Source organism: Dipodomys spectabilis, unplaced genomic scaffold (assembly GCF_019054845.1).
Source record: "Dipodomys spectabilis isolate Male_0828 unplaced genomic scaffold, ASM1905484v1 ptg000626l, whole genome shotgun sequence".
In the NCBI taxonomy this organism is placed as follows: Eukaryota; Metazoa; Chordata; class Mammalia; order Rodentia; family Heteromyidae; genus Dipodomys; species Dipodomys spectabilis.
Window position 1 is genome coordinate 837,387 of NW_024871303.1, and position 14,991 is coordinate 852,377.

The window sequence follows — 14,991 nt, forward strand, 5'->3', positions numbered from 1 at the left end:
ATGCATTGTAATAGATTGAACTCAGAAGTAGATTAAAGAACCTAGCTATCCTTCCCGGGGCAGATAGGTCTTAAAAAAAAGGAAAATGATGTTGCATAAATGAAAACCAAAACATGGATAGAAGTAGAGACTGGGAAGACCGTGGTTCTAGGGCAACTGGGACAAAAAAAGTTCAGGAGACCACATTTTAACAGAACAAGCTGGGCATGTTGGCATGCACTTGTCATGTTAACTTCAGTGGGAACCCTATGTCACAAATAACCAGAGCAAAAAAGGCTTCAAGCAATAGAATGCATGCCTAGCAAGTTCAAATACCAGCACTACCAAAACAACCCCCCCACAAAAAAAAACACACAAAACACAATTAAAAAAATCACCCATCTTAAACAAGTAGTATTTGTGTTATTGAACACTTTCAAAGCTATGTATATCTATCTATCTATTTATCTATCTATCTATCTATATGCACACACACAGACACACACACACACATGTAGTTTTACTTGTTTTGTTCCTTGGGCTTGAACTGGGACTTGATGCTGTCCCTGACATTTTTTTTTGTTTGGGTTTTTTTTTTAACTGTATTTTTTTTTTGTCTTTTCTTTTTTGGTACTGGGGATCAAACCCAGGACGTTGCACTTGCTAGGCAAGTGCTTTGCCACTGAGCTACATCCCAGCCCCCCTGACATTTTTTGCTTAAGGCTAGCACTCTACCGCTTGAGCTACAGCTCTACTTGACATCAGGAAGAAAATAGGAAAATCAGAACGGTTATCACAAACGTTGAGATTATGCAGTGAATTATAAAGTTATAGCTCCAATTTAATATCTTTCCTTTTTTTTTGTTTTTGCAGTTGTGGGGCTTGTACTCAAAGCTTGGGTGCTGTCCCTGAGCTCTTTTTGCTCAGGGCTAGCACTGTACCACGTTGAACCACAGACCTATTTTCCAGTCTTCAAACTGTGATCTACAGATCTCAGCCTCCTGAGTAGATAAGATTGCCACTAGCACTCGGCTATCTTTCCTTCTTAATTGACTTCCAATGTAATATTTTTACTTTTTTTAAACGTTTTTTTATTGTGAAAATACTATACAGAGGGGTTACAGATACATGAACAAGGTAATGAGTACATTTCTTATCAAGCATTGTTGCCTCCCCCTTTGTTTTTCCCTACCATCCCTTCCCTCCCCATCACCACAACTACACTCCCCTCCCACTAAATTGTAAAGTTCGTTTTTCGACATAGTGTCCTATACATCTCATTGTTGCAATGGGTCAACATGTATCCCTATCTTTACTTCTTAATGATTTCTGATAAGCAAATTAACCCAGAGGATAGAGGCCACAGAGTCACCTGGGACAATTGCATCAAGGGGGAAGTGGATGGAAATCATTACAGTGAAATTTCATCCTCAAGAGGCATCCTGACAAACAACTGGGGCATGTTGTTCCCTGGCCTGTTCAAACAGTTGCTGCAGGGCAAATATTTGCTTCCAACTTTGTATGAAAACTGAAGCATGATCCATGACACTTGGTAAAAGAAAGACTTTGAAAATAGATATGAGGTAGGAATACCATGAGTTGTGCAGCCAACCTGCACTGTCCAAGGAGATCCTGCAAACGAACACAGTCAGGTGAAATTGCTTCTAGCTGAGTTATTTAGGAGATGTAGTGAAACAACAGCAGCAACAACAGACGTGTTCTTGAAAGGGAAGCTTCCCCACTGGCCTCCAGGAGGCTTAAATCTTGCAAAGGAAGAGGATTTGTGCATCTCCTACCTCCTCACTCCCACCCCCACCACAGGCTCAGTTCCCAATGCACTACTCTTTGACCACAGTCTTTAACAAGTTGTGATGCTGGGACTGGAGTTGAGGAGTAGGCAAAGCATGGCCAATGGCAGTAAGAGAGTTTTTGCTTGACTGATGGTATCACTATGATGTCAGCTTGCTGCCCTAAAGCTGATTCTTTATCGCTCCAGGGTTCTTCTGTGGTTCTTGAGAACCCTAGCTGTCCTCCACACTGCAAATCCAAGCATCTCGGAACTGAGCCTTAGGTTCCCTCAAAATGGGTCATTGTTTTCTCTTCTACCGTGTCACTTAATTTTTTGGCGTCCCACGGTACACATTTTGCTTCAGTCCTTCTTGGTGCTTACATGTTCATGGCCCTTTGGATGAGGATCCAAAACAAACTCACACCATCTTTCTAAAACCCTTGATTTCACATCTATTTCACACAAACTCTGGGATTTGTGACCCATTGTTGGCGGGAGTGCAGTTACTTCCCAAACTGCAGGGCCTTATATCCAGCTGTCCTACCTTTGTATTTCTCAGGTAGAGTCAGACAGCTGTGCAGAATGTCTTTCAGATTTCAGTGGACATCTATCTTTATCTCTTTAAGAGATCTCACTGAATTCCCTCTTTCTATATACTTCAGTGTAAGGACTACTTCTCGTGCTTAATCTCAGTTTCTGTATTTGAGGATGTCAGTTATATACAAAGCAAAGATGAGATGAGCATTTTTTCCTAATACCTGACTCCTGATGTGACTTATAAAGTTAATAAATACAGACCAAATGCTGATAGCGAGAGAGGGCTATGGCAGAGTCTTCATTTCACTGTGAAATGAGTACCTATTGAGGCTTTGGGGGTAGTCTGATTCCTAAAATGGCTGCTTACCTTCACTTTTTCAAATGCTGTGCCATTTGACTTTGTACTTCATTCAGTTAGAAGATGGGAAGTTGATATAGCCTTGGGATTTTCTTTGGCCAACTGTATAAGATGAAAGTGTCATTGTACTTCACAAGCCTGGGATGCAAGTGTTCAATACACGTTCAGACTGTCTGAGTAACTTGCTTGACCATGTGAACAAATGGAGATTTGTCTGCTGAAGGATAAGAGACCATAGGGGGAAGAGCCTAGTTGCCCTAGCTGAGTTCTCTTAGACCAAAAAAGAGATATAAAAGAGAGTTGTACCAAGAAGAGCAGGGACCTGGTTTGCAGTTTTACCACGGATGCAAGAGTAAGCTTAGCTGAGATTACATGTAGCTAATCCACAGATTTGTGAATGATAATAAAAGCTTCCATTTTTAAAGCTGTGAACATGTGTGTGTGTGTGTGTGTGTGTGTGTGTGTGTGTGTGTGTGTATTGGTACTGGGGCTTGAACTGAGGTTCTTGTGCTCTGGCTTGGTTTTTTCATTGAAGGCTGACACTTTTTTCACTTGATCCATACCTCCACTTTTGGTTCTTTTCCTGGATAATTGGAAATCAGTGTCTCACAGACATTTCTGCTCAGGCTGGCTTTGAGTAACAATACTCAAATCTCAGCCTTCTGATTAGATAGGAGTATAGGTATGAACTAACAGCCCTGGGGTTTAAAACTGCTAATGCTGGTTGGTGATTTGTTACACAGCGGTGACTAATTGGTCCAAATCTTCCTGACAACAAATGCCAAAAAAGTTTTCATTTTAACATCTAGTTGCAATACTATATAATTTGCAGGGTAAGAAGTGTTGTTAAACAGGGAAGGAAAAGTATTAGTATGGAGAGGGTGGTAGAACATGAACAGAGGTTAAAATGGATGCTTCTTCAAGATCTGGGGATGAGAATTGTTGCTGCTGTCCTTTATGCAGTGTAGAACTGCTGAAGGCAATGGCTGATTTGTTTCGTCCTCACCAGTCAGCCACCACTCTGGCTACCTTCATACCTTCAACATGGAAATATTTGTTAAAAGCACTTCAGATTTGTATAAAGTCAGTGTTAACCCACAGTGTAGTGATCTACAGTAAAGAAGACATTATTTCTGAGTTTCCTGGTGAATAAACTTCAACCTACATTTTATCTTTTGAACCATACTTTGACAGAAAAAGAGCCAAAGTATCTTTAAAAAAAAGCACAATGATAGGAATAACCTCCTCAGAACACAGTTGAATTATACACAGAGTCATTTTGTTTAATAGTAATTTTAAAAAAGCATTCCTTCCCCCATGTTGGCTCCTCATGAAAAGGTTTTAATTCTGATTTCTTAATGTGTCATGTTTATTTACTAATGACCACTAGATGGCACTTGTGTACAGCGTTTGAAAGCTGCACTGAAATGATTATTTGTGGTGAGAATAGAATTGGAGAATTTGCTCTTCTGCAGCCCACTTCCTCTCCCACCCTGAGTCAAGAGGGGTGTAGGAGAGAAAGCTTAAATCTCGTCTGTGCCTTTTGACTTATAAAGAAAAACGAACATGGCAGAAGTGTTCCTCATTAGATCGGGGAGAAAGGATGATGCATTTTTGCTAGATGAATCAGGAGAGATGATGTTCTGTCATTCTTTAGATATAGACTTAAAATACTAACTTTAAATTTATGGTTGCTGGTTTGAGCCATGGTTCTCTATTTACCCAGTTAGTGCATTTGTGTGAAGCATGAATAGCATGTCTTTCAATTGGCTACTTTATCATGCTGACAACGGCTGATGATATAATAACTCTTAACCTTTTTGATCAGAGAAAAATGGATCTCACACATCTTCTTATCAGATCACTATGGTCTAATTCATCTTTATGAAACTTGGCTGCCTTGTTGTTCATTGTTGCCTTCTCCTCCAGACATTTTCAGATGAAGCATACATTGATAGCAACTATGAACAGCCTTGAGACCAGGGTAGGACACGTCTTCAAATAAAGCAGAAACAAACAAGCCAGCAAGTCATTGAACAACAAAACCCTCAACATTTAAGATGTTCTAGTAGAGATATAGAAGAGTTGGCCTTTTGCCTAAATTGTGCTTCTTATTTATCTGGCCCTGGAGCTATTATCAATATATAGAACCACCTAGTAAACCACGGTTCCTTTTCTGGGAGATAAGATGCTGGTAGTGGGCCAGACAGAAATGTGTCAGCCCCAGTAGCATGTCATCACTGTGTTGATGTTGATCTTACTAGAGTAAATTAGACTCAGCCAGAAAACCACTCAGACATCCAGGTAGGAAGAACAAAGGAAAGGCTCACTGCCAGGAAGGGGACCGGCAAGACCCTGTCTCACCACGTGAGAGGAAATGAGAAGTGCGGGCTCTTGTCTCAGGTGACCTTTATAACTCTGGGATTTGCTGCTTTGTGTGGTCACAGCTATCCCGACAGGGTGCTCCCTCAGGAAAGGCGGGTAGGGGCTGATCATTTGCTGCCTTTACTATAGGAGCCTAGTGTTGCCTAGGGAAAGAGCCTGTTAAGCCACGAGGGAGGAGGCTTCTGGGCTAACAGATTTTTTCAGGGTTTATCTAAGCTGGGCTTCCAGGGGCCTCAGCTTTCTCCTGTTTAGCCTCAGCTGCTATAATCACATATTTGTGAAACATCACTAGATCTGATAGGAAAGGGATATATGTCCTCAAGAAGATTAGGGTAGGGTCAGAGAATCCAAAAGAGCAAAAGAAAACAGCAGATTTGGGTCCTAGAAGCAGAAGCAGATGTGTGCAAGGAAAGTTCAACACCAGACACAAGAGGCCACATGGATATCTCTGATTTTTCTGACATGGCATCTCCGGATCACTGGAGCTGGCCTGATCATTTTTCAAATAGAGTAGTGAAATTCCACTTAGGGAAGAGAATTACTAAGCTAATTCTCACTGAAACTTGTCTACAGGAGACAAGGCACAAGCCTGAGAGAGCCAGAGAATCCAATGCTAGTGGCATGAATGCAAGTTTTGATAAGCAGTGTCAAAGATAGCATCCTCTCCTATGGGAAGCTACTAGTCAAGGCTGCCTTTTCGTATTTTATGAAAAACACATAAATGAATGGACGACCCAGGGTATGGTTAACTTCCTGGTTTCAAGAGAACCAAACTGGACATAAATAGAGGCTGTGTTATTGGCAATATGCTAGAGATGGAATTATGGGGAGGGCCACACATGAAGAAACAAAAATGTGTATTGCTGTTGATGAGGCATGGGAATGCTAGAGGATCAAAGAATACAGAGGGGCTTAGAAGAATTGAGGAAATGTGTGAGATTCCTGAACAGCAGAAAGGAAAGAAGCAATGTTCCTGGGAAACTAAAGTAGGGAGCCACAGGTTCAAATAGTTTGTTTCTAAATGGGCTAAAATCAAGGCAAGATATATCCACCTGAAGTTCCTCTGCTTCAGGCTCCTTTGCTTCATGTTCTGTTATTCTTCCTCCCACCATCAGAACCATGGTTCTGAACTTGAAGATGCTAATTACTGCTGCAAGAAAGTCTTGAGATTTGGATATATTAGCCTCTTTGGAGGACTATAATAGAATGCCATAGGATAGATAGTTTATAAACAACATGCTGGAGACTTGGAAGTTCAAGATGAAGGCACTGACATATTTGATGGCCGGGGAAGGTGTGCTTCCTACCTTATAGATAGTCTCTTTTCATTGTGCTCTCAAATAAAAAGATAAAGAGGTTATTCTAGGGCCTCTTCCTAAGGGATGATTCAGTTCATGAAGGCTCAGTGTTTATGGCTTTAGTCATTCCCTAGACAGCACCATGCTTGTCTTTGTACTTTCAACACACAAAATCTGGAGAAAACAAATAATTCAATTATTCATTATAACCTTGGCTGCTAAAAGTTAATGTCTTCCATACATGAAAAAAATGTATTCATTTCAGCCTGGCATAGGTGGAACTTGCCTGTAATCCTATCTACTCAAGAAGATGAGATTTCAGGATCAAAGTTTGAAGGCAGCTTATGCAACAAAGTTTATGAGACTCTTATCTCCAATGAATAAAAACAACAACAACAACAACAAAACTAGAGGAACTATGGCCCAAGTGGTAGAGTTCTAGCCTTGAGTGGAAGCTAAGGGACAGTATACAGGGCCAAAGTTTAATTTTCAGTACCAACACAAAGTAAAGAAGAAATACATTCATTCCATCTTAATAGGCCCTGAATCTTAGCGTGTTCCACTTTACCTCATACCTAAAGGTCAATTAATCCCATCTAACTAGCATCTAACATGGAAATGGTGGGACAAATGGTGAACAAATGCAACAGTGTTACTTACTAGACACCATGTTGATAATGAACTATACAACTTGTTGAGGAGAAAGGTCGGGATGGAAAAACTGGGAGAAAAACCAAGGAAGAGGTGACACTGTTCAGAAAGAAATGGACTCATTACCTGACTTATGCAACCACAACCCCTCTGTAAATCACCTGATAGTAACAATTAAAAATATCTAAATTGACTATCCATGAGACAAGGTATAATTCATTCTGAAGCAAATTGTTCTTTAATTGCACATCTGCAGGATCAAACGTATGTTTCCAAAATAGGGTGGCATCCACATAGAACAGTCATAGTCATTTCCATAGGAAGAAAGAGGAAAGAATGACAGTGTCAGAGTTAGAGCAAGTCTATAACCCAATGGCAAACACCATTGAACCTTAAGACTCAAAGATCTTTGGTTCCATGTTCTAACTTCCAGGTCAACATACTGGGACAATTAAAATAACGTCCCTATATACTCCTTATGGAGTATTCCTGGAATCAGAACTGGGCATGTGACTTTAAGGGCATTAATGACTGACAATGTATCACCAGAACAACATTAGGTGAAGCAAAGAGGATCCAATGCATAGAAATAAGCCATCCCAAACCTGGCAGGCATGGTGTAATTATCAAACCATTCTGGTGCAAGGCCACAAGCGGAGGATTTCAGTTTTGTGCCATTTATTGAACAATTTCCCATCCCTGACAGCTGGCATCTAATTGGTCCTTATCTAATTGCTGCCTCAACCCTGGAGGTGTGATTTTGTTTTGTTTGATTTTCTTTCATATATATATATATATATATATATGTATATATATATATATACATATATATATATATATGTATGCACATATATATATATATATATATATATATATATATATATATATATATTTGTATGTATGTATCCATATGCCTCTGCTTGGGACCCACTCTTATAGTAGCTTTCTATGGTTGCCCCAACCACACAGTGGCTCTGTGACTTTGTCATATGTCTATGGCTCCCTTAAGGGAGAATCACCTCTAGGTGACTATGTTTCCTCGGAGAATTGCATAAAGGAATGTCTTCTGGGGTTGTCCTGTGCTTGCTGTGACTTTTGCACTCTGGTCAGTGATGGGAAGGGTAGCCCTGATCATTTCTCTACAGCCTTTGGGGCTCATTCTTCTCTTGTCTTGGAAAATAGCTCCTGGGTTTTTCATCCTGGCTTTGACTCATCTCATTGGATGTTCTTTGTATGCACTGTTGTTTTATTTCTTGATCAAGAGTTCTACTTTTCAGTGTTGAGAGACTGGAGATTTCTTAGCCCTTTAAGTTCTGTCTCTTATGAAAAATTCCATGTTTAGCTCATTTCTTTCTTCTTGCATTTTACTACAAATGACCCAGAGGAACTGGAATCTACTTCAGTTCATTTCCTAGATACCTTGTTAGCCAAATACCTGGTTTCATTGCTGGCAAGCTCTACCTTCACCAAGCCCAAGACAAATACAATTCAAGTAAGTACATTGCTTTTCTTCTATTGTCTCAGGACATCAGAAAGGTCTTTGTTATCCATACATTAAATATTCTGTTCATGATTATTAGATCTTCTCAAAGAAGACTGAGTCTTCTCTATGGCTCTTCACTTTCCTTTCTTTTTTCTTTTATTTTGTGCTGGTGTCTGGTGCTTTGAGTCAAGGCCTGAGCTCTGTCCCTGAGCTTCTTTTTGCTCATGGCTTGTGCTCTATCACTTGAGCCATAGTACCACTTTCACCTTAACTCGGAGTAGTTTTGTTTTGTTTTGTTTCTTGAGCTAAGAGTATCACAAACTTTCCTACCCAGCTGGCTTCAAATCATGATCCTCAGATCTCAGCCTCCTGAATAGCTAGAATTAGAAGCATGAGCCACCAGTACCCAACTCTTCTTTTCTTTTCTAGCCAGGATTTTTCATAGCTTTTTCGCAGCAATGTCAGCTTTTCCTATATGTACTTCCAAACTCTTCCATACTGTACCCTTTTATTACCTACTCTGGGCTATTTCCATAGTTTTAGATGTTATTAAAACAGTAGCTCCACTTCTTTGCACCATTTTTCTGTCTTTGTCCTTTTGGGACTATAATGATCATAAATTGGGTAGTTTAAAATCAATACAACAGTCGTTTTGGAAATCTAAGATGAAGGTACTGCCAAATTTGTTGTCTGGTGATAGCCGGTCTGCTGGTTCACCCTCTAGTTCTTACTGTTGAATCTTCATTAGGTAGAAGAAACAAGGGATTTCTCTTGTGCCTCTCTTACAAGAACATTAATCCCATTCCTGAAAGCTCTGTCTTCATGACCCAATTACATTTCAAAGGTTTTACCACTGGTTACTTTCATGTGGGTGATTAAGTTTCAACATATGAATTTAGGGGACATAGATCATAGCATGAAATGTCCTTGCTACTATTGTCAGAGACAGAGATGACCAAAAAATTCTTAAGAGTAAAGTACAGGAAGTGGCACTGTGGCTCAAGTGGTAGAGGACAAGCCTTGAGCTGAAGAGCTCAGGGACAGCACCTAGGCCCAGAGTTCAAGCCCCATGACTGACCAAAAAAAAGCGAAGCACATTTTGATCATCTGGCCATGGATAAGAAATGATCATTTACCAGGTAAGGGCTTCTTGTACTAGATGCTTTAATCTTTTATTGCCTATCTATCTTTCCTCTCTCTACATTATGAATATATCCCTTCTTTTGAGTATTTCTACCTTGTGTGGTTGTTTTGGATGTGCACAGTAGTATCTTACTCTTATAGTTACACGTTCATATGCCATCAAGCCATATTGTGTATACATATGAATGTTTGTATGTATATGTTATGCATGTATGTTTATGATCCACAACCACCTTGATTTTAAATACAGGAAAATGACATCTCTGCCTGGACATAGTACCACATGTCTGTAATCTCAGAACTCAGGAAGCAGAGACAGAAAGATTTCAACTTCCAGACAAGCCTGAACTTTACAGTGATACCCTATACAAAACAAAACAGAATAGAACAGAGCAAATCAAACATGCTATTTTCTCTGGAGTAGGAAAATTGGGATGATGGAAATCTTGTTTCTTCTTCTCTTTGCTGTATGAAGAAAAACCATGAGAATTTATAAAGAACCAGTAAATATGCAGAGAGTAGAAGTATGAGTTGAACTGCAGGGCAGAGGACAAAACAGCTGACCCCTGATTCTCTAAACTAAATGGCCCCATACGCTCCCTTTTTAGCTTAAATGATTTTGAGCAAAATTTCTGTCACTGGCAACCAAGAAGATCTTAACTAGCATGTTTCTTGATAATGACATCGTACACTACTAGGACATCCTTAGTACAAATTTGTCATCTGGCTCCAGTAGAGACCCTATCTAAAATATAACTATAATTCAAATCCGATCATCTTATTTCATTATCATGTTATATCCTGAAACATATAGTAGCTTTCCCTATAAGAGATAGTACTTAGGAATGAATCAAATAACATTTGTAACAATTTACTGCATTTTAAAAGAGAATTCATAGTAAGTGGTGCTAACACCAGGATTTTTTCTTCTTTTTTTTTAATTATTACTATAAAGGTAATATACAGAGGGGTTACAGTTTCATAAGTCAGGGAAAGAATGCATTTCTTTTTGGACAATGTCACCACTTTCCTCAGTCTCTCCCAGTTGTTTTTTCTCTTGTCCCTACCTAAAAGTTGTATAGTTCATTTTCAACATAGTGCCTAGTGAGTACCAGTGCTACATTTGTTCCCCCTTTGTCCCTCCATTTCTGTGCCCTCCATACCCTCCCAAAGACAAACAAGACCTAAAGAAAACAAAAAGAGCAACAAAGAGAACACGTCTTGTTTTTATTTCCTAGAGTTCATTTTTATAAGTACTATTTTATATGGTTAGATGAACATAGGCATTGTGCCTTTGTGTTCCTCTCCTAACAATATTCTCCTTTGGTCTCTCTAGTTTTTTTTTTTTCTTCAGTTATGATGATTGATAGATTACTGCTCTCATCAATATTCTTCTTAATGTTTTCCTCTAACAAGGATCAAACGTAGAATGGAAAAAATATTTCAAGCCTAACAGCAATGATGTTAAAAGAAGTAAAAAAAAATTGGTACCAGCTGGAACTGGAATGTTACTTATCACCTTTACGTCCCATGGACTAGTCTCCTTAGCCACATCTCTCCAAGGGCCAGGGTGGAAATGGCAGGATCTTTAGTCCACCTCCCTTATTTTGTAGAAGATGAGACCCCAGAGGCTAATTAAATGACCTAACCAGTGTCGCAAAGCAAGTTTGTCAAGAAGAGAGGATCCACAGACCTCTTTGGAATGTGCTAAATTGCATATAAATACTGGTTATAAGAGAAATTATTTTGCTACTTAAAATGGTCATTTTTGTCTAATTAGTAATAAGTCTCAGTGGATAAAAAAAAGAAGTTAGGAAGTTTTTGTACAATCATAAAAGCAACTAGAAAGCTTTTGTAGTTTCTTTTTCTTGTTGTTTGTGTGCCCAATCTGGGACTTGAATTCAGGGCCTGGGCCCTATCTCCTGATTTTTTTGCTAAAGGTTAGTGCTTTACCTCTTTAGCCACAGCTCCACTTCTGGCTTTTTTCCTGCCCTGCCCTCAGGTTTGAACTTTTGGCCTGGACATTATCCCTGGGCTCTTTTTGATCTACTACTTTGAGCCACAGCTCCACTTCCAGTTTTTTGGTAGTTAACTGGTGATAAGAGTCTCACATACTTTTCTGCCACAGCTGGCCTAGAACTACAGTCCTCAGATCTTAGCCTCTTTGAGTAGCTAGGATTATAGGTGTGAGTATCACAGCTTAGTTTCCCAACTAAGCCACTGTTTTTGTTGTTTAGGTCTATAGGACAAGCTTTCCTATACCACAGTCTGGTTCAACATAACATACTATCCCTTGCTAGTAGGAACACAATTAGTAAGTGATAGGCTGGGGTTACAAAATAGGTCTGTCTAGTTCTGCTGATTATATATATATATATATATATATATATATATATATATATATATATATATATATAACTTTTTTCTTGTAACTTCCCATGTGGATTTAGGCAATAATGCATCTGCAAGATAAATGACCATTAATCTGGAGAAAAGTTTCTTGAAGCAAGTCTTAGGCCTCTATGCAAGACCTTGCCCAGCTATGTATTGAATACCTGTGGTGGAGTCTGTGATAGAATGCTGATCAAGTTTGTAAATGGCACAAAGGTAGGTTGAATATCTAGTATGTCAGAGGTGAAAATAAAGGCTCAAAGAGGTCTTTAGATGCTGGAGTAATGGCCAAAATCCAATAATAAAAATCTTACAGGGAATGACATGAGGTCTTACACTTCAGTCAGAAAATTCAATTGGGGGAGATATAGCTGAACCAGTAGATGTGTGGAGAAATCTCAGAGGGGGTCTTAGCTGACTATAAACTTGATATGAATTCATATTAATAGGATTGTTTAAAAAGAGAAGCCATCTTTTGGTTGCATCATGATGTTTAAGCATCCAGGATAAGAGAACTAGTCTTTCTGCCTTCTGGGTTGGGGTTTTATGTTTTATTTTGTATTTTAGGGAGACAGAGAGCTATGAGAGAATACTCATCATAAAGCAAAAGCACTCAGAATCATTCATTCACTTACTTATTCATTCAGCATATATTTCCTGAGTACCCTTTCTGCTCCTGGAACCTCCCTTGACACTAGAAATACAATTAATGAAGAAGGAAGACAGTCAGAAGGAACTCAGGAAATCTAATAAAGTTTGTAAGATTTGAAGGGTATAGCTTCTTTCTAGAGTCTTACAGAGCCACGGCTAATTGTATGTGTGCTAAAACAGAGTAGCATCTGGGCTGTGACTTTACACTGATTAAACATACCCAAGGATGGGATGCTTGCTTTGCAATTGGATTGCACAAGGATAAATTGATTGATCTCTCATAGCCATACAAGGAAGTCAAACATAACACAATCCTGTGTTAATGAGTGTCATGGGGATTCTCATATAATGAATTTGACCATTGGCTCCTCTATTTTCTTTTTTTCTCCCTTTGCCTTTCTTTTTTTTTTTTTTTCAAGAAACTGGCTAAAGTTTTATCATTTCTGGGTGTTGGGGTATGGCGGGACTCAGTGAGATATGTACAGGGGAATGAGGTTAGGTAAAAAAGAGCAGACAGTACCATCTGGGGAAGTAAACCTGTATTCTCTAGTCTTGAGATCTCTTAATCATACCAGTGGAATTAGTTTCACCCAATTAAATGATTTTTGGAATTGTTACAATAATCCTAAGAATCCCACCCAACTAGAATGGTCCTCATCAGTATTAACCTGGAATACATAACCATGGTGAGGCAGCACTAAATCTTACCTACGGATGGATCCAGATTATTATACCAACTGTACATCAAATTTGTTATTTTAGTTATATCACAAAAGTGATCTGATGCAGCTATAAAGTGATTGTAGCTTTTGAAATATTTTTCAAGCCATGAGAACATTTTACAATAGAAAAAGGATTACTGAACTACCTTACCACTAGTCTTCCATATGTTCCTCTGGTTATCTGTCAGTATCTCAATTCCACTGTAATTCATTTCATCCATCCTGGGCCACTTTAAATATTTTATGTAATGTCTAGTATGACTTCTCCATTTAGAAATCGTTTTCTTTTCCTGCATTTCTATGGATCTTTTATATTCATTCTCAAACAGTTATTAAGTTGCATTACAATACATTCATCAGTAAATATTTGTCAAACACCTGCTCTTACAGGAGGAGAAGTAATTAAAGCTGATCTTAAGGGACTTTGAGGACAATTGAGCAGATCAGATCAGCCCAACATGCACTCCCACATAACACCACTGTGGGAGATCCTGTTGCAGAGCTGAGTGTCGCAGCCCTGAGAGGTGCATATTTCAGGCCAGGAGAGGCTTGTGGGGATCAAAGGATAGGGAAGGCTGGCAGAAGAGCGAGGAATCTCAGGAGTCTTCTGGATTCTTTATAGCCTTACTTTATTAACCAAACAAATAGCCCTCAGTTAATAAGAGGGTTAATTTTCTTTTACATAAAAATGTTTACATCTATATATTAATATTATACATACTATTCCTGTATAACATAAATACGTGAAAGTATTTGCTAGGTTATTAGGGCTTATGCCATAAAGCCATCAAATATTCAAATATTTTACCATATCAACTATCATTCCATTAAAAACAAAACTCCCTTATGGTCTAAAGATATTATATGGGTAGAGAAAAGTGTCAGAAAAATCATTTTTTAATATGACTACCTTTCAATAAAGAAATGTGAAACATGGTAATTTCCCCAATCTTCTTCTAATTTTAAGAAGTTAAAAATAATTTTTTAAACTTAACTGTATGTCTCTAAGCCAACCATGTTATCCCTCTGAATCTCAGAGTTATTATATGTAATAATACCTCTCCAAACATCCAGGGATATTGAGATGATCAATACTTAATAGACAATTAATGTTTAATGTAAAATTACAGAATAAATTGTTTATGATTATTATTTGTGGTGTGCAAGGCAATTGCTGTCTTAGTTTCCCATCTTCTTAACACTTATTTTCTTTGTTTCTCCCACCATTGACTCTCCATGATAAAGTTTAATTGCTATTTTCCAAGATCAATGACTGTTGGTAAATCTCTCCAAATGCCTCATTTCCCCCCATCAATAAATAAGGGATTAAAATTATTTTATTAAGCGCAGAACAGTGTATTGGTCTTTGGGAAGGCTTTAGATGATGATCTGAAGCACACAGGGTCCTTGACCTCTAGAAATCAATAGTCTTAGGGATGCATTAATCAAGAAACAAATTTTGTATAAATTCACATGTATTCCATCCCCTAGGCCTCCTGGGACTTACGGAACTAAGAACAGTCCCTAAACAACTGGATTCTTTTCAAGAATGACTTTAGATCTGTCATGTATGAATTCCTATCAGACACTTCTGAGATATTTTG